Source organism: Eubalaena glacialis, chromosome 4, assembly GCF_028564815.1.
Source record: "Eubalaena glacialis isolate mEubGla1 chromosome 4, mEubGla1.1.hap2.+ XY, whole genome shotgun sequence".
NCBI classification, from domain to species: domain Eukaryota; kingdom Metazoa; phylum Chordata; class Mammalia; order Artiodactyla; family Balaenidae; genus Eubalaena; species Eubalaena glacialis.
In genome coordinates, this window is record NC_083719.1 from 96145588 (window position 1) to 96170695 (window position 25108).

Below are 25108 nucleotides of genomic sequence, written 5' to 3' on the forward strand. Positions count from 1 at the left end.
CCAAAGAAAATAAAGGTGAAACCTGAAGGAAAGCACAAGTGTTTACATGGCCATACCAGAGCACAACATACAACACTCGTGAGGTCATTTTATTTATTTAGCCGTCTGCAGAGCCAAAACCAAGTTATGAAACTGAGATTTGAGTGAAGTCAGGAATGGCCTCATTTACCTCCACATTTAGAGACAGCCTTAATGAAGAGTTCGTACCCTTTGGCTTTCTTGTCGAAAGATGAAAGTGACATCAGCCCCCGGACTGTAATTTTTTACCAGCAAGACTGAGTAAGAGGCAAATCCTGGAGTAAATATCAGCTGGATGTGCACGTAACAAGGTCCAGAGAGACCCTCTCAGAAGTTGCCTCTTTTAATCCAACGCTGAATTATACTAGAAGCAGTTTTCAGTGCTTTCAGAAGACCACGACTGCCAAAATCACTGCAAGCCTCGCAAGCCTAGTATATCTCAAACCTTTCCCAAGACATCCCAACACTATCTGAGGCCCTGAAACTATGGCAACCGAATAAGAAAGTAGCCTCCATGATTAATAGATGAAGATCCCAGCGACAGTGTCTAGCTAGGGCCATCATTCATGATGCGAGAAGAATTAGCACAGAATCCATCTCAGAAACCATTAACAAGTATTCTTCTTATAAAAATCCACCCAACGGCCATTCTGCTACCTATACTCCAGTTTAGAATGCTGTAAACAGTTCGGTTTCTAGTTATCACTCTGCAGAGATGAAAATGTTTTGAGTAACTCAGATGCTCACGTTTTTAGAATAATGAAAGGCTTAATAGGCTGGTGTTCCACCTGGGTATCTGAGGCCTAAGAACAAAGGCATTCAAACACCAAAATATGTGAATGAAGTCAAGTGGCTCTCAGGGTAAAAAGGAGGAGAGACAGTTGTTGGATTGTTCTGAGTGCTTTTTGTGGAGTGCAGTTTTTCATAAAGCATTCCATTTTCAGGAAAGGAACGTTTCCATTCACCAGCTCCATCAGTATTCTCTTACTTTCCTCATTCAAGGACGGTAGGAGTCTGGGGGTGAGGCAAGCCCTAGAGTCGCTGCAATATTAATGAAAAGATTGAATACGCTCCTGAAAAAAGGACTCAGGAATAGGAAAAAGGAAGGAAGAATAGATCCACAGAAAGCCCGGCTTTAAAACTCTAACATTAAACCACAATTAATATATCCCTTATTTCCCAGTCCCTCAAATGCTTATTTTCCAATGGCATGTTTTCATTGTGTTCAATGCCAGATCCTGTTCTGTTCTATAAATGCTTCAAATCAAATCATGGCCAGAGGCTTGGTCTTAAACACGTGGGAGGGCAGAAGGGATAAGAGAGGGGTAAATGGCATCAATTTTAGAGATTCTTCCGCTAAGGTTTTTGAATTGGCTTGGATTCTTTGAATTAAAGTTTCTGCAGATGGCAATTATAGGTTAGTTGGAAACCACTAGCAAGCGCTGAGTCATATTAAATGAAAGCCTCAGGTCTCAAGGCTGTATGTGGAAATATCTATGACTAACAGTACTTTCAAAGCAACAGTCGCACACTGGCTGCTCCGCAGGACCTGGTCCTTCAGTCTTTGGGACATGTGAATTGCTGATTTATTCCCCTCTCTGTCCTCTTTCCACTTAGAAAATTGAAGAGAAAAACATTTTCCTAGATGAAAATAACTGTAATTCTAAGCCATGGAGGGATTCCTGTTCCTTCAGGGGACTGCAGTGATAATATTGCCCCTTTTGCTGTGCTTTTGAGGAGTCAGATAAGAAAGTGTATGATTATCATTTGAATCAAATTTCAGGTTGTATAGCAATATATCAGCAGTAGAGTAATCGCTGTCTCCACTGGGGTCAGGTGACTATTTCCTGCATTTGGTGGGGAAGGTAGTGGTTTGCTTCTGCGTGGAGATTCAGGTGCTCCCAAACTGTCACTGTTTCAGGCTTGGCCAGGGAAGACTGACCTGGCAAATATGGCCACCATAAAGACCCTCATGCAGTAGTCCCAGCCATAGCCTCCTGGAGGAGTTGATTGACAGCCAAGCTTCTCCCCTATGACAGGTGTGTGGTCCTTGGGGTCAATTCAACTCATCCCTGAACAGTCATTATGGACAGCTCTCAGATTCCAAATGTGGGTACTCTCAGATTCTTTAGTGGGTGCAGACTGTGTATTTTGCTTACGGTGTGAATGTTCCTTTCCAGTCCAAAGGTGTTTCCCTTGCATCATCTCTTTATGTTACAGATTTGTAAGGCCATTTCCTCTTGTACTCTCCCCACCAGGGTACTCTCCATGACAACTGTCATCCAAATAAAGATAACACTTTATATTTAATGAGTCTGTGTAGTGTGTCAGGCATTGAGCCATGAAACTTACAGATGTCATATTTACTCTCCTCGACAACTGTAATACAAATGTAAACTGTAGCATTTTACAAATGGAAACTGAGGCAGATAAGTAACTGGCTCAAACTCACACTATTTGTAAATGGCAAAAAATGGGATGCAATCTGTGTTGTGTCTGCCTAAGATGTGTGACCTCTGCATCACCTCCAGAGCTGTCTACAGCCCTCCCTCCAACAGTCCTTCCACATTTTTAATAAACTTATGCCACAAAATCTAATGAATTTGCCCTGTATTTGGTGGGGAAGATAGTAGCAAATAGCAAAGATCAAAACTTCTTCCCTCCTACTCCTAGTTCGCCCTGACGTGTCTGTTCTACGTTAATGCTTTCACTGACATGAACTGTGTTAGAACTTACCTGAGCAAAAACAACGCCTTTACTCTTTTTTTAATAATGCCTGGCAGAGTGCCACTCCTATGACCTTGCCCGATTCACTGGTCACATTGGAAACAATCACTAGTTGACACGGTTGGCATCTGATTCATAAAGTTGCCATCTGTACACTACGTAGATTGTGCATTTTCAGTGAATTTGAGGATCTTATTTAATTTCATAATGTGGTTTACATTAAAATGACATCAACACAGTATAATCTTTCTTTTATGATTTAGAAGACAATGAAGCAGGGTCTCTGCTAGGCCTCGGGTCTCGGGAGTGGAGGAAGGAGTTAGCATCAAACTTTTCAAATTTCCAGAGTGCATTTTTTAAAAATTAATTAATTAATTATTTTTTGGCTGTGTTGGGTCTTCGTTGCTGTGTGCGCAGGCTTTCTCTAGTTGTGGCAAGTGGGGCTACTCTTCGTTGAGGTGTGCAGGCTTCTCATTGCGGTGGCTTGTCTTTTTTGCGGAGCATGGGCTCTAGGTGTATGGACTTCAGTAGTTGTGGCACGTGGGCTCAGTAGTTGTGGCTTGCGGGCTCTAGAGCGCAGGCTCAGTAGTTGTGGCTCATGGGCTTAGTTGCTCCACGGCATGTGGCATCTTCCCGGACCAGGGCTCGAACACGTGTCCCCTGCATTGGCAGGCAGATTCTTAACCACTGCACCACCAGGGAAGTTCCAGAGTGCATTTTATATTTTACCAAATACAGTTACATTCATGATTTCATATTATTCTCCCAGCAGTCCTACTAGATAGAAAGCATAGGTTTACTATTCACAATTTTTATTTAAAATAATGCAGCTTGAGAAAAGTTAAGTGGCTTGTCCGTTGTAGTGAGTCTGGAACCCAGGTCATCCAACTCCAAGAACAGGGTCTTCAACAACAGTTATCACTGCATTGGGACAGGATAGAAATGTGGGTTAATGGGCATACTATTTCCTCCTGGTAGGAAGTTGAATTTTATTTTATTTAATAAATTTATTTATTTATTTTTGGCTGTGTTGGGTCTTGTTGCTGTGTGCGGGCTTTCTCTAGTTGTGGCGAGCGGGGGCTACTCTTTGTTGCGGTGCGTGGGCTTCTCATTGCGGTGGCTTCTCTTGTTGTGGAGCATGGGCTCTAGGTGCGTGGGCTTCAGTAGTTGTGGTCTGCAGGCTTAGTAGTTGTGGCTTGTGGGTTCTAGAGCGCAGGCTCAGTAGTTGTGGCACATGGGCTTAGTTGCTCCGCGGCATGTGGGATCTTCCCGGACCAAGGCTCGAACCCGTGTCCCCTGCATTGGCAGGCGGATTCTTAACCACTGTGCCACCAGGAAAGCCCCAGAAAGTTGAATTTTAAAAACTACTATTAGCAAACTCCAAAAAAGCAAGAAGGTTCTGTGGCCAGTGGTTAAAATGCAGAACAAATGAGTCCAAGGTCAAAAGCTCAGTCTCCATAAGTGCTGGCTGTCTTCTTAGCTCTGTTTCTTAGAAGGCTGATTCTGCCTAACTCACATTCCCTCCAGCTTCAACCAGGTGTCCCACAGATTTGTGCTCTTGGCTATAGAAGGGGACTGACTGGATATGAGTGTGGGAATGAGCAGGCGTCAATCCATCACGAAGACTGGAAAAACAACCCAGAGTGAACGCCCCACTCATGGTGCATGAAACACATCACCTATGTACATGGAAGACAGTGTTACACACACACACTCATGCAGGCAGAGAGGTGTCTCATTTGATGGACACATATCATAGAAATACAAGAGCAGGCAAAAGAGATAAAGACTGGTTGTTTGCAAAAAGATTCACTCTTCATTCATTCAACAAATACTTATGAAAGCACTGTGATGTGCCAGGCACAGGTTTAGGTGCTGGAGATACAGCAGTGAAAGAAACATAATGGCATTATGTCTAGCAGAAGACAGAAAATAAATGAGGACAACAGACAGTTTGTCAGGATGTGAAAAGTGCTAAGAGGGAAAAAAAAAACCTGAGGCTGTCCACTGGGGTAAGGAGTGTTGCGACAAAAGGGTGGAGTAAATATGATCAGGAAAGGCCTCACTGAGAAAGTGACATGTGAGCAGAGAACCTGTAGGAGGAGAGGAGCAAATCCTGCAGCTCTCTGGGCAAAGGACCGCCCCAAGCCTTGAAAGGGCAAGTGCAGAGAGACCCTGCAAAGGGGCCCGGGGGGAGCACGCCCAGCATAGTCAAGTGACCCCAAGGAGGAGTGGAGGTCAGAGAGGTGGGGACCTGAGTGCAGATCATGTAGAGCCACAAAGGCCATAGAAAGAACTCTGGCTTTGACTGGAATGTGATGGGAAAGCATTTGAGCACATGTAACCTGATCTGTAAAAAAAAAATATATCACTTCAGCTGCTGTGTTAAGAAAAGACTGTAGGGGGCCAAGAGCAAAGCCCGGAGACTAGCTGGGAGCCTAACACAGTAGGTTCCCCAGCAGGAGGAGATAGTGGCTTGGCCAATGTGAGGGCCACTGAGGTGGAAGACCTGGAGGGAGTGTGCATGCTTTCTGAAGGTGGGGCTAACAACATGGCAGCTAGAATGGATGCAGATACCAGAAAGAGAAGAGTCAAGGATGACTCCTGAGTTTTTTGGAGTGAGCAAACTCAAAGGATGGAATTGCCATTTACCAAGATGGAGAAGATGATAAGAAAAGCATGTGTGGAGGAGAGAGATCCAGAACTAGGTGTTTGGAGCATTTGGGTTTGAGATGTCTATTAGATTCTACCCCCTGTAGGCATTGTGTATATCAGAGATCCAGGAGAGAGGTCTGGGCTGAGGGGGTTATTTGGGAAACATCAAAGTATTGATACTTGTATGTGACGTTCTCCATTAGTGTTGTCAGAATTATTCTAATAAAAAGGTTTGCAAGATCTCATCTGCTTCACAAAGCAAGATACCCTTGTGTATAAACTATATTGTAATAGTCCCATGCTGAGAAGTATCCCGAACTCCCTTCTTGAGGTTTGTGTGGTATGACATCTTACTTGCCCATTTCAAAGGGATTAAATGCCTCCCTCCCTTCCCTACCTTACCATATCCCCAAGAGGCAACTGTGTGGTTGCCAGCAGAGAATAGCTCAGTTGCTCTTACAGCACATTTTAAGGCAGAGGAGAAAAGCCTTCACTCTGGAATAGAAATCTCTCAGAGACAACTTGGCTCCAGGGCACCCCAAGAGAGTGGGGGACACTGATGCGGGAGGGCCCAGCAGGATGCTTCCAGGTTTCCACTTCCCCTGGAGATGTGTACACCCAGGGAACACTTGCTGTGGGACAAGGGCAGTGAATTGTCGAAACTTAAAGCCTGTGTGCAGGGCGGGCGGCAGTGCCGAGATACGTGCAGGCTCTTCCACCGTCGCAAACGACAGATGCCTAATTAAAGCATTTGCAATTAGTTTGGCTTGTTCTGTGATTCCTTTCTGCAAACAAATATGATGGGAGAATATATTAGCTCTTGGCAAATCTAGTTCTAAAAAAACTTTTTCTCCCATGATTTCTCTTTTGTCCTGCTCAGAAAAAAGCTGAAGCACTATGTACACATCCTGAAGTATCTGACTTACCTCCTTGTCCAAAACAGTATTTTTCCTTCCATTTCATAAAGGAGTGCAACTACCCATTTGCCTTTAAAGCATGAGGATTTATTTTGAATTTAATACAAGTTCTTAATTTGGGTTTCTTATTTTTATTCAATGAATGTAACAGTCTTCCTAATTCTTGCCATCCTTCTGATTCAACACACTTGGCAATGTTATCCACCTCCTCAAAATGCAAATGCTATATTTTTTTAATGATGGGAAAAGCATTCACTAGACTTCGAAAGAACTCGAGGGGTGAGTGTTTGTGTGTGTGTCTCTGTGTGTGTAAATAAAGAGTTGCACTTATTGCCACTTTATAATAACCACTTGAAGGCATAGATTCTCTTTTTCACTGTAGGGGGAAAAAAGCCTAGGTCTACTCTAAGTGGAGAAATGTGAACCGTTTGGGACTATTTCTTTCATTTATTCATTCAACATTTACTTGAGTTTCTACAGTGGTTCTTACGAATTTTTAACCTATTTAAACTTGGATGTTTTATCCAATAAGTATATTCTGCAGGTAGCTACTGAGATCATGATTTTGGGTGTCTGTTGAACATTTACATATGTGGATTATATGCATTATGAGAGTGTGGCCCATCTCTAAACGGTGATAACTGCAAAACAGAACACTTTGGGAAGATTGTCACCAAACAGTGTAAATAAGAAACATGAACTAGAATGCCTCTTTATATCAAGTTGAAAAAAGACATAACACAAAAAAGAGGTTTAAATCTGTTGGTCATTCATTTCTGCTTTCAGATTGGTTTGCAAAGTGCCTCATCTAAGAATGTCCTAAACCCAAAATAATAACAGAGAGTGGGGGGTTACTCAAGAGTCGAATAGAAGTCACCATATAAACAAGCATGGGTAAACCAAATTCAAATAATTAGTGCAATTATTTTTTAACAGATGGTTTAGGTTAATAGGTGTAGACACAGTGTTGCCACTGTAGTATTTAAGGTTAGGTTAATAATTAACTTTCGTGCCTGGAGTAGTTTAATCAAAGCTTACTGTAAAAACTGCTCTATGCAGACTAAACAGGGTATTAAAAAAACCATGCAGAATACTTGCAATCTTGACCTCCGGTAGTCATTTGGAAAAGGTGTGAAAAATAAAATGTTTTCATTCAGAAATGTGCACTAGTATCTTTACTTTGGGGAAAAAACCTTAATAAAGGGTTCATATTATCTGGAACCAACAATCTTCTCCCTGCCATGAGAGTGGCAGACTGTGGAATTCAGATGCCCAAGATGTATTTTGAAAGGAAGACCAGACAATTATCAGGATTAGAGAAAGGCAAGGCAAAGGCACTCGACCTTCGTACCCGGAAAGACTTCAGAACCAGCGCTGGGGGGCATTAAATAGCTTTCCTGAGACCTGCTGGCAGAACACTGTAACAGGGTTAAACATCTTTTCAGATTCCAAGCAAAGAAAGTTGGGCGTACATGTGAGAGAGTGTGTATGAGTGTGTGTCTTCGCGCGCCTGTGTTTTAAACCTTTCATGGATCACATTCAATTGCAACTTGATTTTCATCCAGCCTAGGCAGAGAGTGATCCCACTGTGGCCGTCCCTGGCCACCACATTCCCAAAGCAGACGCCTTTCTCCCAAGGACCGACGCGATTGGTAGCGGGCCTGCCCCCTGCAGTACAGGCAGGAGGCGGCCCCTGGAAATGCTCGCCTTGGCCGTGAAAACAGCGGTTCCTCCCCCGCTCCACGCACACCTGATTCCCTGCTCTGCCCCTCCTTGAACACCCGCCGGCTGGAAAACAGCGCGAGGGGTGCAGGAGGCTGGGATGCTGAGCTTGGAGCCAGCGAGCCCGGGCCCGTGTCCACACGCACTCGCGCGCCAGCCGCTGTCCACAGTGGCCGCGCCAGCCGCTGTCCACAGTGGCCGCACCAGCTTCCTGAGTGCTGCGCTGAACTTCCCCTTCTCGCCCCTCCCCACGCCCACCCCTTGCTCAGTTGCTTGTGAGACTGGGCCAGCAACTGCAGCGCCACGACCGCAACCAAGCTGACCACCGGCCGCGGTGCCACTCTCCGAAGGGCCGGCTCCTACCTCCTAGCCGTATTCTGGGCGGTTCGCCCGCCTCCCTGGGGGTTCCGTTTCCCGCGGGCTGCACATGCTGAGCCCCAATTCTGTAGTGCCCCCCACCCCTGGCCTTCAGAGAAACTTTCCAGAAGCGCCTGGTCGAGTGACCCCGCGCTGGAAAAAAAGGAGGCGGCGCTGGGCGGAGGGGCGGCGAGGGAGCGGGAAAGAGGAGTCCTGTTTCCTTCCCCCATACCCACAAATCCAGGACTGTTCCCTGGCTCCCCCTGTACCGTTACGGTCGTGGTAGGAGAGAACGGATCTCAGGATCCTGCTTTGCACCGTGTAACACGGTGGGGAGCTGAGAAAAAAGCGGAGCATCTGGGGAAGAGACACTTCCCATCCCAGCAGGGTCGTGCAGAGTGGGTGGGCACTGTCGGGCTTGCTCCCGAGCGCCCCACTGCCAGCGAAGCAGCGCTCTAGACGCAGCAAGTAGTCCGGACAATCCAGAACCTGGGGCCCGGGCAGAGCTCTCGTCTGGTTAGCAAGCACTGAGCCATCTCTTGCCTGGTCTTCTCACCCTTCCCCCTCTCGGGACACCACCTTTCCAGAGAGGGGCCTCGTAGATTCTGGAAGACGGCACAGTGGGCGCCAGTCCCGGCGTGGCGGGTTCTGTGCTTGAGGGAGACGCAGACGCGACGGATGCTGTCTTCGCCGCCCAGGAGGGAGCTGCGGCGGGGAATAGGACCCAGGGCGGGGGCGCCGCGCCACACTGGGAGGAGGCCACTCGTTCGAGCAAACAAAGCCCGGAACCTCTGGTGCCAGCGTCCGAGGGAGCCGGGATGTCACCAAGTGGTAGGGTGCGCGAGTGACAGGGCCATTACAAGTTTCCCGCACTCCACTGAGCCCAGCCCAGACCCCGCACCGACAACAAAAGATTCTCTTTGCTTCCCCACCGTATCTGCGGAACCCCTGAACCCAAACCTCGTGCCGAGCGAAAACAGCGCTCTTCTACCCAACCTCCTCCAGCCCTCGAGGGCAGAACCCCTTCCCCTGCCTTCGCACCAGGACCGGGCACTTCCGAGAATCTCACCCTTTCAGGGCTTCTCTCTTGCCTGCTGGCCCGAAAGTGAGGACGAGCCCCCGAGTACTGCACACACATCCCAGGGCCAGGGAGCTATCCGCGCGGTTGGTGTCCCGGGCGGCGCCTGGCGTGTGCGCAGCGCGGGTGGGGAAGCTCGCAGCACGGAGCCCGGCGGTCTCTGGGGCGCAGGGTGGAGAGGAGCAGCGGGCAGGGCTCGCGACTGCTCCCCCAGGGCCGGGCAACGCTCGGGAGACTGACACAAGACAAAATAAAACGCAAGCACCACAAAGCCGAGACAGGGCGTGCGGACCGCGGCCCCGGGACCCGCAGGAGGGAGCCAAGCCGCCCGGGAGGTGGGGCGCGCCGGGGCGCCCCAGCCGTACCTTTTCGGTGCATCGACGGGCAGGCGGCCGGGGCTCGGAGCGGGCTGGTACAGCGTGTATCCCATTTAGTAATCCATTATCGAGGGGATCTTTCCGGGCCGCGAGCTGCGCTCTCTCCTTCGCAAGCCTTTGTCATTCCTACATGTGTGCTTGTCTCTTTGGGGTAACAGTCGGCGGCGACTACTTTCTGGGATGCAAACGCGCTGTATTCATCTCCAATGACAGGCGGAGAAGGGGAGAGGAAGAAAGAAAGAAAGAAACCAACAAGAAAGGAGTAAATGTTCAAGAAACTCTTCTCCAAATCCAAATTCCACTTGGATTCCACTCCGGCAATCCCTTCGGTGGTGTCTGCGCCGATTAACAAGTCATTTCAGGGTGGGGGGGCGGGGTGGGGGCTGGCGCAGGGGTTCGCCCTCTAGCCCCGCTCCACGGCTGGGAGCGCTACGCCGCGGGTGTGGCAATGCTGGCCGCAGCCGCCGCTCCTAAGCGGACATCGCGGGCGGTCGGCCCCGCGGAGAAGCGCTGCTGCTGCGTCCGGAGCGCCTGGGCAGCCGAGTGCGCGGGGAGCGGAGTTGGCTGCAGCCTCACCCCGTGCGGCTCACTACTCCTCTGTCACCGGAGAGGCCGCCGCTCCGGGGCGGAGCCAAGTCCCGGACTGGATTGCGCAGAGCGGACTCTCCTCCTGCAACCCCGCCTCCTTTGGCTGGCGTCTTCTCCGACCCAAAGGAGAGCTGCGGTCTATGTGTGCGAACGCTAGCGAGCGAGGCGGAGAGACGGAGAACCTACGCGGTTTGGCCGCAGGTGGAGCCTTGGACCGGCTGGCCAGCGCAGCTTCCTTCCACCACTATTCCCGGCCCCGCCGCGCGCTCGGCTGAGGTCCCCGCGGGGGCGACGCCGGCAGGAGGCCAGCCCTTGCCTCCCCCACCCCCGCATTTGCTCTAGCAAGGAGGAAAAAAAAAAAAAAGGATCCCAGACAGCATTGCTGAGCCCTGCCAAATCAGAAAAATTAATAAAAATAGACGTAGTGAAGGAGCGAGTTACAAGAAAGGATTTCATCGATTTTCTTAAATGGAAAAGTTTTAAAGGATGAGGGTAAGTGAACGGCGAACCTTTCTAATTCTGATTACTGTATCAAGAGGTAGATTCCAGAAGTGATGGACGCTCTGAGCCCCCAGATGAATTGGATAGAACCCGGTGCGCTTAAAAATACACTTCGAAGATACGAACACAGCTATTAGTTAACGTACGTACAACACAACACGTTAATAAAGCATGTTAAGTAAGCAAATAAACTATAGTGCAAAGGATGCTGTTAACAACGAAGATCTGCTTTTAAAGTTAGAAAGTGTGTAGGCTGTTCTTAGAAGTAACTATGTAAACTTCAGAAATAAGACACAGTTCCAATGAGAATCCAACAGCTTCATGGAATAAACAAATCGCAACTTCTTCCAAGGCGCTTTTGTTACCATTAGAAGAAGAATGGCAGGCACAGCCTTCCTCCTCCGCTTGAAAGTTCAGTCGCCAAAAAAGCCTTGCTGTTACAGGCTTAGGCCCACTGGGCAGGCCACACGATGTCCCCCCTCCCCCGGCCGCTGCGCGCTCCCCGCCTGCTTGCCCCGCAGACTGCGCACGGTAGCACGTTGCTCCCCGAGTGGGCTTCTCACTTGGTTTGGATCGTAGCCACAGCCTGTAAAGAAAGTAACACGGGGCGGCCAAGCAGTTCTCCGATCAATATTTACTAGTCATGGGGTCGGCCGAGAAAAGCATTGGGAAGGAGATCAGGGTCTCAGTCGCCCTTAGGCCCAATGCCTTCATATAAATGCAGTAGAAACTGTACCTGTTCCTTAATTGGGGCTAGGGCCACTAATAAATCTACCCCCCCTTTTTTAAATTACCGTTCCTACATGGAACTAGACTACATACAGACATCTGCTAATGAGGGCTCACGAAGAATAAAATAAGTGCACACGCGACAACAGTGTATGTATATATAAGATATATTTTCCACAAACCGTTTAGAAAAGGTGAGGAGAAGGGTAAGCGGGAAAAAGTCGGTCTCCCTGCCGTCTGCCAAAGGTGCCAGCAGGGGCCGCTATCCCCACCTTTCGCAGGCAAAAGCAGCTACAGATCCGTGGCGGCGGGGGGTTGGGGGGCTGCGGCCGTAGGTGCGCGCGCAGCCACCGCGGCACGCGGAGCCAGCTCCGGGAGGGGGCTGGGGCGTGGGGGCGGCGCGCTGGGTTGCGCGCTGCCGCGTCCCGGGTGGGGACTGGCTCGCGGACGTCCCTTTCGAATCCGGTCGGGACCCGGGGAGGAGACCTGGCGGGCCGCCACCGGTCAATCCTCGGCTGCGCTATATAACGCCCAAATTTCGGCGTTAAGTCCTGAGCTCGTCCGTGCGTCCCCGGCGCGGTCCCGCGGCCCGCACGTCGGACCCAAGATGTCCCTGGGGTTCTCCGCCCGGTGTTGTCTCCATCCCGGCCGGGTCGCCGAGGCCCTTTCTTCCTTCTCTGCCGCTGATTTACATGCTAACTGTGTCTGGGAAAAGTTCTTTAATTGGCAGAATTAGTCAGAGCAAACGAATTGTTTCACAGGCTGAACTAAATTCCGGGTTTAGCGTCTTCCCTTGGACAAACAGGCAAACTGTTTTGTTTGTTTTATGGATGTATTGGAAATGCCCCACATCGAGTTTCAGGATATGTTTTTAAAGGGAAATTATTTTCATTATTAATACTTGCATGTTTAATTTGCAGTAACGCTGAGCCAAGAAGCAGGAGATTAAATTTACCTAGTTTAAAATTAGAGAATACAAGAAGAAAAGACTTTCAGTTAATTTCGCACGGCTGAGAAATACCACCCAGAATCTTCCTGGCAATGACTAAATCCTGAAGTCTCACCATCCAATTAGGCACCTGTCGTCCTGACCAGGTGAGATTACATTTCCACCTGCCGGGGGAGAGATGCTTCTGAAGCTGGCAGAAGAGCCAACTGTTGTGTCGCTCCCAAGCCCTCGGGGGAGCACCTGTGGGAAGGCTGCCCCGTGAAACCTCATGATACCATTTCCCCTTCTGTGCGCTGCTGCAGACTCACTCCCAGAAGCCTGCCTTAAGTTTTCAGTAAAACCTCTGCCCTTTCAAAGCCTTTGAAGTCTGCAATCCACCCTGCCCCTTCAGGGAAGAAAGCCAATGGGAGTTAAAGAATCACCAAGTGTTAGAACTAGAAGGAAACTTGGACTGTTTTGTAGTAAAGTGGCATGAAGTGGAGTGACCAACGCCCTAGTCTCTGGAGGCCAGCTGTTGTTAGGGTAACTTATTACTAGCTGGTGACCTTGGGGCGGTCCCTTATCTCTCTGGAGCAATGGACTCACTTGTAAATGGGGATTCAGCTACTACTGTCTTCCCAGGGATGGTGTGGATTAAATGAGATGGTGAGTGTAAACCATGGGTTTAGGGATAAAGGTTAACTAGCATCTGTAAAGGTTAACTAGCATCATTGTCATCCTTGTCATCCCCCGTGTCGATCCTCCCACCACCATTTACAGGGGTCAGACGGAGGCAGAGGAAAAAGGTGGCTTGCTTTGTGTCAGTGCTGGGAGCTAGCCCAACCCTTCAATGCTTAGAAGCCCACACTGCTGTCCCCCACAGCACCTGGAAAAAGTGTGATGAAGGAAGAGGAGCTGGAAAGGTACACTCACCCAGGATCCTTTTAAAGACCGCATCTAGCTGTTTGATCAGAATCTCTGCTTTACTACAAAAGGGAGTAGTGAACTTGGAAGAAGTGTCTGCTGGTGTTCACCACTCAACTCCTTGTGGGTATGAGTTCCTGGAGGACACTTGGGGAGTGCAATTTGTACAATTAGGCCGTTACCGCTCATGATCAGGGAACCTCTCTGTGTCTATCTTTGGAGTCCCTTCTCCAAAGTTCTGTTCACCTGCTTGCCTTAAATCAGTGGTTTTAAAATCCATTTGTATATTAGAATTACGGGGGAGCTTTTGAATGGCATAAATCGCCGGGCTCCAGAGATTCTGATTTATTGGTCTGGGGTGGGGGGACGTGGGCATGGATATCTTTTAAAGCTTCCTGGGTGGTTCTAGTGTGTAGCCAGGGATGGATGAGAGCCACCATCACCATGAATCCTGGCTCTGTTCTAGAACACTGCTTTTTCCCAGCCTTCTTTGGTGAGGCTGTTTGTTATCCTTCTTGCCTGTTTATCCCAGTGTCAGGAAGTGCGGTTAGTGTCCTTCTTGCTTCTCAGACCACTTCTCCTTCTCTCAAAAACTCCCAGACCGTTGGAGGCTGTGCCCTACAAACACATTGGCACTATCTTCCACAGACCTCATTTTACCCCACTTTTAAAGATCTAGCACCAGGCTTACTGTCCTTCTACCTGTCCCACCACCTGTCACCATTCATGGGAGTGTTAGCGTCCACCTAACTACTAACCCTCTGCTTTTTCAGCTTCTTGCCTTCCTCATCTACACTGTCCTTTGTTCCTACTCACCTCTGCCCCCCACTCCGGGGCTTCATGCTGGGCCTTGTTATCAGGAAAGGCTCCATGTTCTAAATCACTAGTTCTGACATCCCCTCTCCAATCACAGCTTCCTCTCGTTCCACCTTACTTGCCCACGCACCTCCCTGCGCTCACTCTGATTGCAGGAAGCCCTCCAAGCCATGGGTCCTGCCACCCTCTCCATCCATCCATTCCCTGCCTCTTTCATTCCCCTCTGTGTCCAGCAGAGCTTCATAATAACAGTGTCTCTCTGGCAAACACTTTCAACTCCTGGCTCCTCTTTCTTTTGGTCACGCCCATCTGAGTGAAAACCAGTCCCGCATTATAGAAATACCACCCTTCTCTGCTCTTGCATCGGGCAGCTGAAGCCTACTAGAAAAAACATTTCAAGCACGCATCTAGGCAGGCTGCACATTCAGTCATCAGCCTCAGTTGGGTCCTCAACACTGACTCGTCATCTTCCCTTTCTCTCAGTTAGTCTCTAACTTTCTCCCCTAATTGGATATTTCACCCTCAGTGCCTCCTACTTCCCTGAAAAAAACAGAGTCCATCAGATGGGAACTTCTTGCATCTGTACTCATCGTTTCCTGCTTATCTCCTTACGGTGGAGGCAGTGTCCCTTCTCCAATCTGAGGCCAATCCCTCCACCTGTTTTCAGATCATTTACACGGTCTCAGAAATCTTGTCCTACTGTCTCCACCTCTTCTGCATCTCCCCATCGGCACATAAACAGGTTTTAGTCTCTCTCATCTTAGAAACAAGCCTTTCTAGGGTTTTCTGTGCCTTTTACCCCTTCTCTCCTCTCTTCCAAAGACAAAGGATTGTTGACAATCTGCATTGCCACTACCTTCTCTCCTGTTTGCCCATTCCTGCCTGGCTTGTGTTCCCAGCATGCCTTTGCCAAGGCTTTTTGCTCTTGTCTTCCGTGACATCCGTGACAGTAAATCCAGTGGACATTTTAAAGTTTTGATTTTATTTGAGGTCTCGGCGTTGATGCACATGACCACTCCTTCCTCTGGGAAATAGTCTTTGCTCTTGATTTCGATAGCACATCACTCTCAGCTGGTTCTCCTGCCTCTCTCCTTTTTTCAACTTTGTCTTTCTTTTGAGGCCTTTGAAAGATACAGAAAATTTCAAAGAATAAAAAAAAAAAAAATCCCAGAATTAGCAACTGTTAATATCCCATCTTATTTGTTTCCTGTCTTTATTGCAAGAAATAAAACATGGTGTATAAAGCTTAGCTTCCTTATAATGAACACTGTCTTTCCCATTCCCCTCCATTTCCTCATAGTAACAGTGTCATGAGTTTCCTGTGCATCTTTATAGTTCGTTTTCTATACTTTAACATAGATCATATGTGCCCAGAACCAATACATAAAGAAATATTTTTGGTGGCGTTTTCCCCCAAATTAACATAAATAATGTCCTGTTTACTCTTGTCCTCCAGTTCACTGTCCACATTGTAGCTAAAGCTATATCTGAAAGATGCATATCTGATCACATAGCTTCCCTGCTTAAAACACTCTGACATCCCTAAACCTTAATAGGACCTTCAAGGCTGTGCATGATTTGGTTCTTGCCTACCTCTCTGGTCTTGTCTCTCTGCCAGGCTCCCATCACTTTCTTCCCTCTGCAACATCACTGGTATGGAAAGTTCCAAGCTCCTCTGTAACTACAGGCCTGCACTGGAACACCGTCATCTCCCCCTTTTACCTTTTTACCTGGCTAATTCCTACTCATCCTTCAAGTTTCAGCCTAAATGTTTCTTCCTCAAGACAGACTTCCCTGATACTCCAGAAAACGTTATACCTCTCCATTATGTGTTCTCAAAGTACCCTGCCATATTAGTCCATCTATGACAGCTAGAGTTAATTTTCGGTCCAATAGCTTGTTGAATGCTTCTCTTTCCTGTTAGATCAGAAGCTCCTTGAGTCATGGGACTATACCTTTTTCGTTTCTCTTGCATCTCTAGCACCTAGCAGACGGTAGGGGCCTGGTACCTAAAAGAGGGGACGAATTTGTGAAAGCAGTGAGTTCTTTTTCAAGGATTCAGTGGGAAAAGAAATAGATTGTTGGATGGGATAGGACCATTTAAAAAGGGAAAGAAGAAAAAAACCACTAGAAAGTTATTCTGAGATTTCAGTTCTCAAGATGAACAAAATCTAGGCTTTCCCCCAACACAGAACTTTCAACGTACGGTGTCTAACTTGTTTTTTGAATGAGGAAAGAAGGATTTACAGGTGTGAGTGATGAGCAAATACCACAATTACAAAACGAGATGCTTGAAAATAAGTTGCCATAAGAATATAAATACAGCGCGAAAAGACCACCAGTGGAAGGAGATAAAACTGCAATTTGAATCCCCTGGGGACGATGCAGTCTCTGGGGAGTGCTCTCGCAGCAGGCTGGAGCTTGCCAACAGTGATTTACTGCCTGCTCCTCCGTGAAGAGTTTCACCGGTCGCACCCTCTCCGTGTAACAATCATGCCACTGTCCCACAGGGCTGCTTGGGCTCCATTCCCTTCTGATATCAAATCATTGTTTGGGAAATGAAGAGAATGGTAGGTTAGAAATAAGGTCGTGAATGAACAATAAATGTTAAGTAAACCAGAACTGCATTTTTTTTTCCCTCACAAGAGCTCTTTACATTTAATCGAAGTCTTTAGTTATGTAATGCAGAGCAAAAGCTTTGTCTGACCTTATTTTCATCTTTCTGTTCCAACCTAACTTCTTTTAATTGTCCCTCCTACTACCATTGAGACTTAAAAGTATCTGCTTGGTTATGAGTTTGTTTAAAAATGCAGTTTGCTAAATATAATTTGTAATTTTCATAACCAGATAAACCAGATGATGAAACACTACTTTGGAATTTGCTGTTTAGCCAAAAGAATGGTGAAAAGTAAAATATACTTATTTTTGAGAACTGTTTTCAAGGCCTTTGCTTCCAGGTAGTAGAAGGTCTCTAGAAGAGGGCACTGCTCTGGCCTATGATTAAATATCAAATTAGCTTCAAATTCATTCCAAATCTAGCTTTTAGATTATGTGAGAAGACACTGTACTGATATCAACTGAAAGACTTTTTCCAGGCTGTTTCTGATGAATGTGTATTTAAGAGCAATTTTATGACTAGAGAGATGGAGATAACCAAGGGTGTTTTGTTTGTTTTAATATCGAAACCTTAAAACAGAAGACAGCTGTTTTAAACATGAAACTTAGGCTGGATATTGCGGACAATGAAAGTACTTTAAAAAAATGATATGCTTGGATCTAAAGTAGACTTTTAGATGAAGTATAAAAAATGACATATTTGAATATAAAACGATCCTGCAAAAACTCCTCTATACTTATAAAATATAAGGATGGTTTCCTAATGTCTTAACCTGCCTTTGGATTTCATACCTGGGCAAGTCTCTAGTTAACAGTCCTATGAAACACTGACAACACGTAGCTAGCTAGATTTAAGAATGTTTTCAGAGATAACTTTTAGGTGGAAATGAGCTTAAATATTACCTTATAAAATAAATAACATATTGTTCGGCACTTCCCCAAAGTTTCAGATGATTCAGTCACAAGCTACTAGCGATTAATTTGTACTTCACCAAAATTTAAGACAAGAAGAACAATTGATGTCACGTTCTTTGTGAAACCTTTTAAATACACCTTTATTCATAACCGGGTACTTATTAATTTAAACTAGAATGTTACGTTTTAACATTTGAACTGAAAACCTACCCACCCATTTTCTTAAGAAATATTGTGTCATGAACTGTATTATTAAGACTCATATAAACACACACGTTGATTTCCTCCTAGTTCCTCTCCCTCTCTCTCCATGCCTCAAAGCAATTGAGTCATTTCCTTTCTCCAAATGGCCCTTTAAAGGCTTTTTCTTGTTTAAGCAAATTTTTGAAGGCCCTAACCCTCGCTGCCTCCTCCCCATTTCTGTACCCTTCTCTACCCTTCGAACAAGATCGCAAGCACGGATTTTTGTATTATTATAGCCCAATGTTGACATCGTTTTGCTAGACTCCGTTGCCTTGGGCAGTTTTTTCCCTTTTCGCTTTACATTACTTTTTCCAGTCACTTTTTTCTTTTTTTTTTTGCGAGGGGAGGGGAGAAAACTGTTTAGCTGTTTTTCTTATAATAAAGCACATCGTATAAACTGAAATAAGAATGTTGTGTGGTAGTATTGACTTACTCACGTGGAGGGAGAGTTACCCTTATGCTCTCAGTTTCCTTTCAATGCGTTATTAGATGATGGTGACTCAGATGCAGTGGTGCTTTAGTTATCAGCATGCTGTCTCCGGATCACATCACAAGGTCATCGTCATCCTTCCAGCTGCTCAGGCCAAGCAACTTAGAGTCATCTTGACTTCTCTTGGTCTCCCATTTGTCATATCCAATTCATCAGCAGAACCTGTTGGCTCTACCTTCAAAATATATCCAGAATCTGACAACTTCTCATTTCCCCCATTATCACACTGGTCCATGCCACCATCGTTTTCACCTGGAGTCTCCTCATAGCTGGTCTCCCTGCTCCTGAACTTGCTGTATGCTGTACCCTACAATCTAGTCCCCAAATCGCTGCCAGAATGATCCTTTAATGTTTTCAATAAAGTCATGTCACTCCTCTGCTCCAAACCATCCAGTGGTTTCTCTCCCACCTCCTCAGGGTGAAAGGCAAAGTCCATTCTTCGTGGTCTGCTCTCCACCTCTCCTGCTTATCTCCTCTTTGCCCCCTCACTCATCCCACATCCCACCTCACGCTGTTTGTTTCTCCTCTTCCCGAAACATTATTTCCTGAGATATCCCTCAGGCTCACTTCACCTTCTTCAGGTCTTTGCTCATATGTCAGGCCTCCCTGACCACTACATATAAAATTACAAATCCTTAACCTATTATACTTTCTTTAATACCCCTTACCCTACTTCCTTTTTCTTATAGCCCTTATTGCCCCTGTATATACTTACTTGCTTATTTGTTTATTGTCTATTTCCTGCCACTTAGACTAAGCTTGAATAGGGCAGGAACTGACTTTCACGTACCACTATATCCCCAGCACTTAGGACAGTGCCTGCCACATCTTAGAAATGCAATATGTATTTTTTGAGTGAGTGAATGAATAACCACACCTTACCAGGTTTAATGTCAATCATGTTAGAACCCCTGGGTGCATGGACTGTACTAGGTAATGTTTAAAGCAAAGTGAGTAGCTCTCTGTTGAGAAATGCTCCCAAATACATGGTTCTCTTTAACAGTTTCTTTGTCTAATGTTACAGTAGGCAGCACTTGGTGAATTTTTGTTTTTGTTAATACAGTTTGCTTTGGGGCAGTGCTGCTGTTTGGCGGTGAGAGTAGGAATGGGTATGCTGAGCTAGGAGGTTCTGAATGAGAAATACCTGGTGTGATGATAAAGCTGTTTCTTGCTACTTGCTGGTTACTTCAGATAATCACTTTCAAAGACCAAGAGTAAAGGACAGCTAGCCTCACATCACAACCTTGGGCTACCATAATAAAATCTCACAGACTGGGTGTCTTAAACAACAGATGTATATTTTCTTCTGATTCTGGAGGCTAGAAATCCAAGATCAAGGTTCTGGCTGTTTGGTTTCTGGTGAGCACTCTCTTCCTGGCTTGCAGATGTTTCCCTCTCACTGTGTCCTCGTGTGGCCTTTCCTGGGGACATGCAAACACAGAACAGAGAGAGAGTGAGCTCTGTTGTGTCTCATCTTATAAGGACACTAATCCTATTGGATCAGGGTCCTAATCTTATGACCTCATGTAACCTTAATTATCTCCTTACTGCAAATACAGCCTCCACTGGAGGTTAGGGCTTCAACATATGAACTTTGGGGGAACACAAGTATTTAGTCCCTAAAAACCTTACTTCCAGGGTTAGCTGAATCCTGGGCGGTCTCATGCTTACTGTCCTAGAGGCAGGCTTACATAAAGGCGTGGCCAGCAGGGCCATTGGGTTTGGGCCTCACATTCAGAAAAGTTCTCACATGATCTTTTTTAACGTTGTCTTCAAATAATGTCCATATACATACATATACTACATGCATAAAAATAACCACATGCATAAAAATATTACATATAATATGTATATGTATATAAAATACATAGAATACATTAAATATATATAATGTATATATAATTATTGTTATTTTATTGAAGTATAGTTAATTTACAATATTATATTGGTTTTAGGTGTACAACATAGTGATCCCATATTCTTATACTTTATACTCAATTTAATGTAAAATATTGGCTCTATTCCCTGTGCAGTACAATATATCCTTGTAGCTTATTTTATACATAGTTGTATGTACCTCTTAATCCCCTACCCCTATCTTGCCTCTCCTTCTTCCCTCTCCACACTGGTAACCACTAGTTTATTCTCTATCTGTAAGTCTGTTTCAGTTTTATTATATTGATTAATTTGTTTCATTTTTGAGATTCAACATACAAATGATAACATACATTATTTGTCTTTCTGTGTCTGACTTATTTCACTGAGCATGATACCTGCCAGGTCCATATTGTTGCAAATGGCAAATTTTCATTCTTTTTTATGGCTGAGTAATATGTCATTATATATATATTTTATAGCTTCTTTATGTATTCATCTGTTGACGGACACTTAGGTAACTTCCATATCTTGGCTATTGTAAATAATGCTGCTATGAACATTGAGGTGCATGTATCTTTTCAAATTAGTGTTTTCATTTTCTTTGGCTTTATACCCAGGAGTGGAATTGCTAGATCATATGGTAGTTCTGTTTTCAAATTTTGAGGAATATCCATACCATTTTCCATAGTGGTTGCACCAAGTTACATTCCCACCAACAGTGTACAAGGGTTCCTTCTTCTCCATGTCCTCACCAACATTTGTAATTTGTGGTCTTTTTGAAGATAGCCATTTTAACAAGTGTGAGGTGATATCTCATTTTGGTTTTGATTTGTCTTTCTCTGATGATTAGTGACATTGAACATCTTTTCATGTGCCTATTGGCCATCTGTATGTCTTCTTTGAAAAAATGGCTATTCAGGTCTTCCACCCATTTTTAATTATTTTTTTAATATTGAGTTGTATGAGCTGTTTCTATATTTTGGATATTAACCCCTTACTGGTCCTATCATTTGCAAATATTTTCTCCTGTTCAGTAAGTTGTCTTTTAGTTTTGTTGACTGTTTCCATTGCTATGCAAAAGCTTTAAAATTTAATTAGGTCCCATTTGTTTATTTTTGCTTTTGTTTCCTTTGCTTTAGGAGACAGATCCAAACATATATGCTGCGATTTATGTTAGAGAGTGTTCTATGTTTTCTTCTAGGAATTTTATGGCTTCTGGTGTTGCATGTAGGTCTTTAATACATTTTGAGTTTATTTTTGTATATGGTGTGAGAGAATGTTCTGATTTCATTCTTTGACATGCACCTGTCCAGTTTTCTCAGCACCATTTGTTGAAGAGACTGTTTTTTCCCCTTTGTATATTCTTGCCACCTTTCTTGAAGATTCATTGACCATAAGTGTGTGGGTTTTTTTCTGGGCTCTGTGTTTTGTTCCACTGATCTGTTTCTGCATTTGTGCCAGTACCATACTGTTTTGATGACTTTAGCTTTGTAGTATAGTGTGAAGTCAGGGAGCATGATACCTTCAGCTGTGCTGTTTTTTCTCAAGACTGCTTTGGCTATTCCTTTTTTGTTTTTTTTTTTATTTCATATAAATTTTAGGATTATTCTAATTCTGTGAAAAATGTCGTGGGTATTTTGATCAGGATTACATTAAAATTGTAGATTGCTTTGGGTAGTATGGACATTTTAACAATATTAATTCTTCCAATCCATGAACGTGGGATATCTTTCCATATCTTTGTATCAACTTTAATGTCCTTTATCAGCGTTTTACAGTTTTTAGAGTGTAGGTCTTTCACTTCCTTGGTTAAGTTTATTCCTAGGTATTTTATTCCTTTTGATGCAGTGGTAATTGGGATCGTTTTCTTGCTTTCTCTTTCTGATAGTTCATTATAAGTGCATAGAAAAGCAACAGATTTTTGTTTATTAATCTTGTATTCTGTATTCAACTTTACGGAATTCATTTATTAGTTCAGATAGTTTTTTGATGAAGACTTCAGGGTTTTCTATATATAGTATCATGTCATCTTCAAATAGTGACAGTTTTACTTCTTCCCTTTCAATTTGAATGCATTTTATTTCTTTTTTTTGGTCTAATTGCAGTGGCTAGGACTTTGAATATTATGTTAAGTAGAAGTGGTGAAAGTGGCATTCCTGTTCCTGATTTTAGAGGAAAAGATTTCAGCTTTTCTCTCTTGAGTATGATGTCAGCTATGGGTTTGTCATAAATGGCCTTCATTATATTAGGATATGTTCCCTCTATACCAACTTTGATGACAGTTTTTGTCATGAATGGATGTTGAATTTTGTCAGATACTCTTTCTGCATCTATTGAGATGATCATATGATTTTTATTCTTTGTTTGTTAATGTAGTGTATCACATTGATTGATTTGCAGGTGTTGAACCATCCTTGTATCCCTGGAATAAATCCCACTTGATCATGGTGTATTATCCTTTTTATATATTGTTGAATTTGGCTTGCTAATAATTATGTTGAGGATTTTTGCATCTATATTCATCAGTGATATTGGCCTCTAATTTTCTTTCTGTGGTGTCTTTGTCTGGCTTTGGTATTGGGGTAATGGTGGTCTTGTAGCATGAATTTGGGAGTGTCCCCTCGTCTTCAATTTTTGGAATAGTTTGAGAAGGATAGGTATTGGCTCTATGTTATATGTTTGGTAGATTTCCCCTGTGAAGCCATGTGGTTCTCTTTTGTTTGCTGAGATTTTTGATTACCAATTCAATTTCACTACTAGTGACCATTGTGTTCAGATTGTCTGTTTCTTCCTGATTCAGTCTTGGAAGATTGTATGTTTCTAGAAGTATATCCATTTCTTCTAGGTTGTCCAATTTGTTTGCATATAACTGTTACTAGTATTCTCTTATGATTTTTTGTATCTCTGTGATGTCAGTTGTAATTTCTCCTCTTTCATTTCTTATTTGGTTTATTTGGGTCCTCCATCTTTTTTCTTGATGAACCTGGCTAAAGGCTTATGAATTTTGGTTATCTTTTGAAAAAACTAGCTCTTGGTTTCTTTGATCTTTCTTTTTTATTTTTATTTTTGGTCTCTATGTTATTTCCTCTCTAATCTTTATTATTTCCTTCCTTCTGCTGCCTTTGGGCTTTGTTTGTTCCTTTTTTATAATTCCTTTAGGTGTCGGGTTAGGGTGTTTATTTGAGACTTTTCTTGTTTCTTGAGGTAGGGCTTTATCATTATAAACTCTTCTCTTAGAACTGTTTTTGCGATGTCCCATAGATTTTGAAAAGTTGTGTTTTTATTTTCATTTGTCTTGAGGTATTTTCTGATTTCCTTTTTGATTTCTTCATTGATCTATTGGTTCTTTAGTAGCATGTTGTTTAGTCTTCATGTGTTTGTGTTTTCCCATTTTTCTTCCTGGAATTGATTTCTAGTTTAATACTATTGTGGTTGGAAAAAATGCTTAATGTAATTTCTGTTGTCTTAAATTTGTTGAGACTTCTTTTGCAGCCTAGCATGTGACATATCCTGGAGAACATTTCATGTGTGTTTGAAAAGAATTTGTATTCTGCTGTTTTTGGATGAAATATCCTGTAGATACCTATTAAGTCCAACTGGTCTAATGTGTCACTTAAAATCCTTGTTTCCTTATTGATTTTCTGCCTGGATGATCTGTCCATTGATGTCAGCAGGATGTTAAAATCCCCTACTATTATTGTATTATTGTCAAATTCTCCCTTTATGTCTGTTAATATTGGCTTTATATATTTAGGTGCTCCTATATTAGGAGCATATATGTTGACAAATATTGTATGCTCTTTCTGTATTGATTTCTTTATCAATGTATAATGCCTTTTTTGTCTTTTGTTCTAGACTTTGTTTTAAAGTCTGTTTTGTCTCATGTGAGTATTTCTACCCCAGCTTTCTTGTAATTTCCATTTACACGAAACATTTTTTTCCACACTCTCACTTTCAGTGTGTGTGTGTCCTTAGCTCTGATTTGAGTCTCTTCTAGGCAGCATATGGGTGTGTCTTATTTTTTTTAATCCAATAAGCCACTCTTGTCTTTTGATTTGAGCATTTAGTTTATTGACATTTAAAGTGATTATTGATAGGTATGTATTTATTGCCATTTTGTTACTTTTTTTCTTTTTCAAAAACAGCTGTTTTAATGCAACATCAGAGAAGCTATAAGCAAGTTACACTCTAAAGGATATAATTGTCTATGCTCAAGGTTTAAACAGAGAAAAAAACAAAAATGATTTTTTCTTCCTTAACGAAATGAAAACAAAGTAGGAAAATTTCAACTTGAGAAGAAATTTAGCACATTATCATATGCTACTATCAATATTTCTAATAAAATAGTGAGTAATTACTATATAGCTGGAACTTCGCAAAAAGTGTCTCTAATTCTTTTTTTTTAATTTTAAAATTTAATTTAATTTATTTTTTTATACAGCAGGTTCTTATTAGTCATCAATTTTATACACATCAGTGTATACATGTCAATCCCAATTCCCCAATCCATCACACCACCACCCCCACCCCCCTGCCGCTTTCCCCCCTTGGTGTCCATACGTTTGTTCTCTACATCTGTGTCTCAATTTCTGCCCTGCAAACCGGTTCATCTGTACCATTTTTCTAGGT

General features: G+C 44.0%; 1 protein-coding gene across 3 annotated transcripts in view; it reads right to left on the reverse strand.

Annotated features, from left to right (window-relative positions):
* The window catches only part of SEMA6A (semaphorin 6A), a 124592-nt gene extending 114132 nt beyond the window's left edge, over positions 1 to 10460 (reverse strand). For all 3 annotated transcript variants that reach the window (XM_061189538.1, XM_061189537.1, XM_061189536.1), the window contains exon 1: positions 9840 to 10460. The gene's annotated coding sequence lies outside the window, so the exon portion shown is untranslated. The remainder of the gene's footprint in view (positions 1 to 9839) is intronic.
* Positions 10461 to 25108: the final 14648 nt, after the last annotated feature.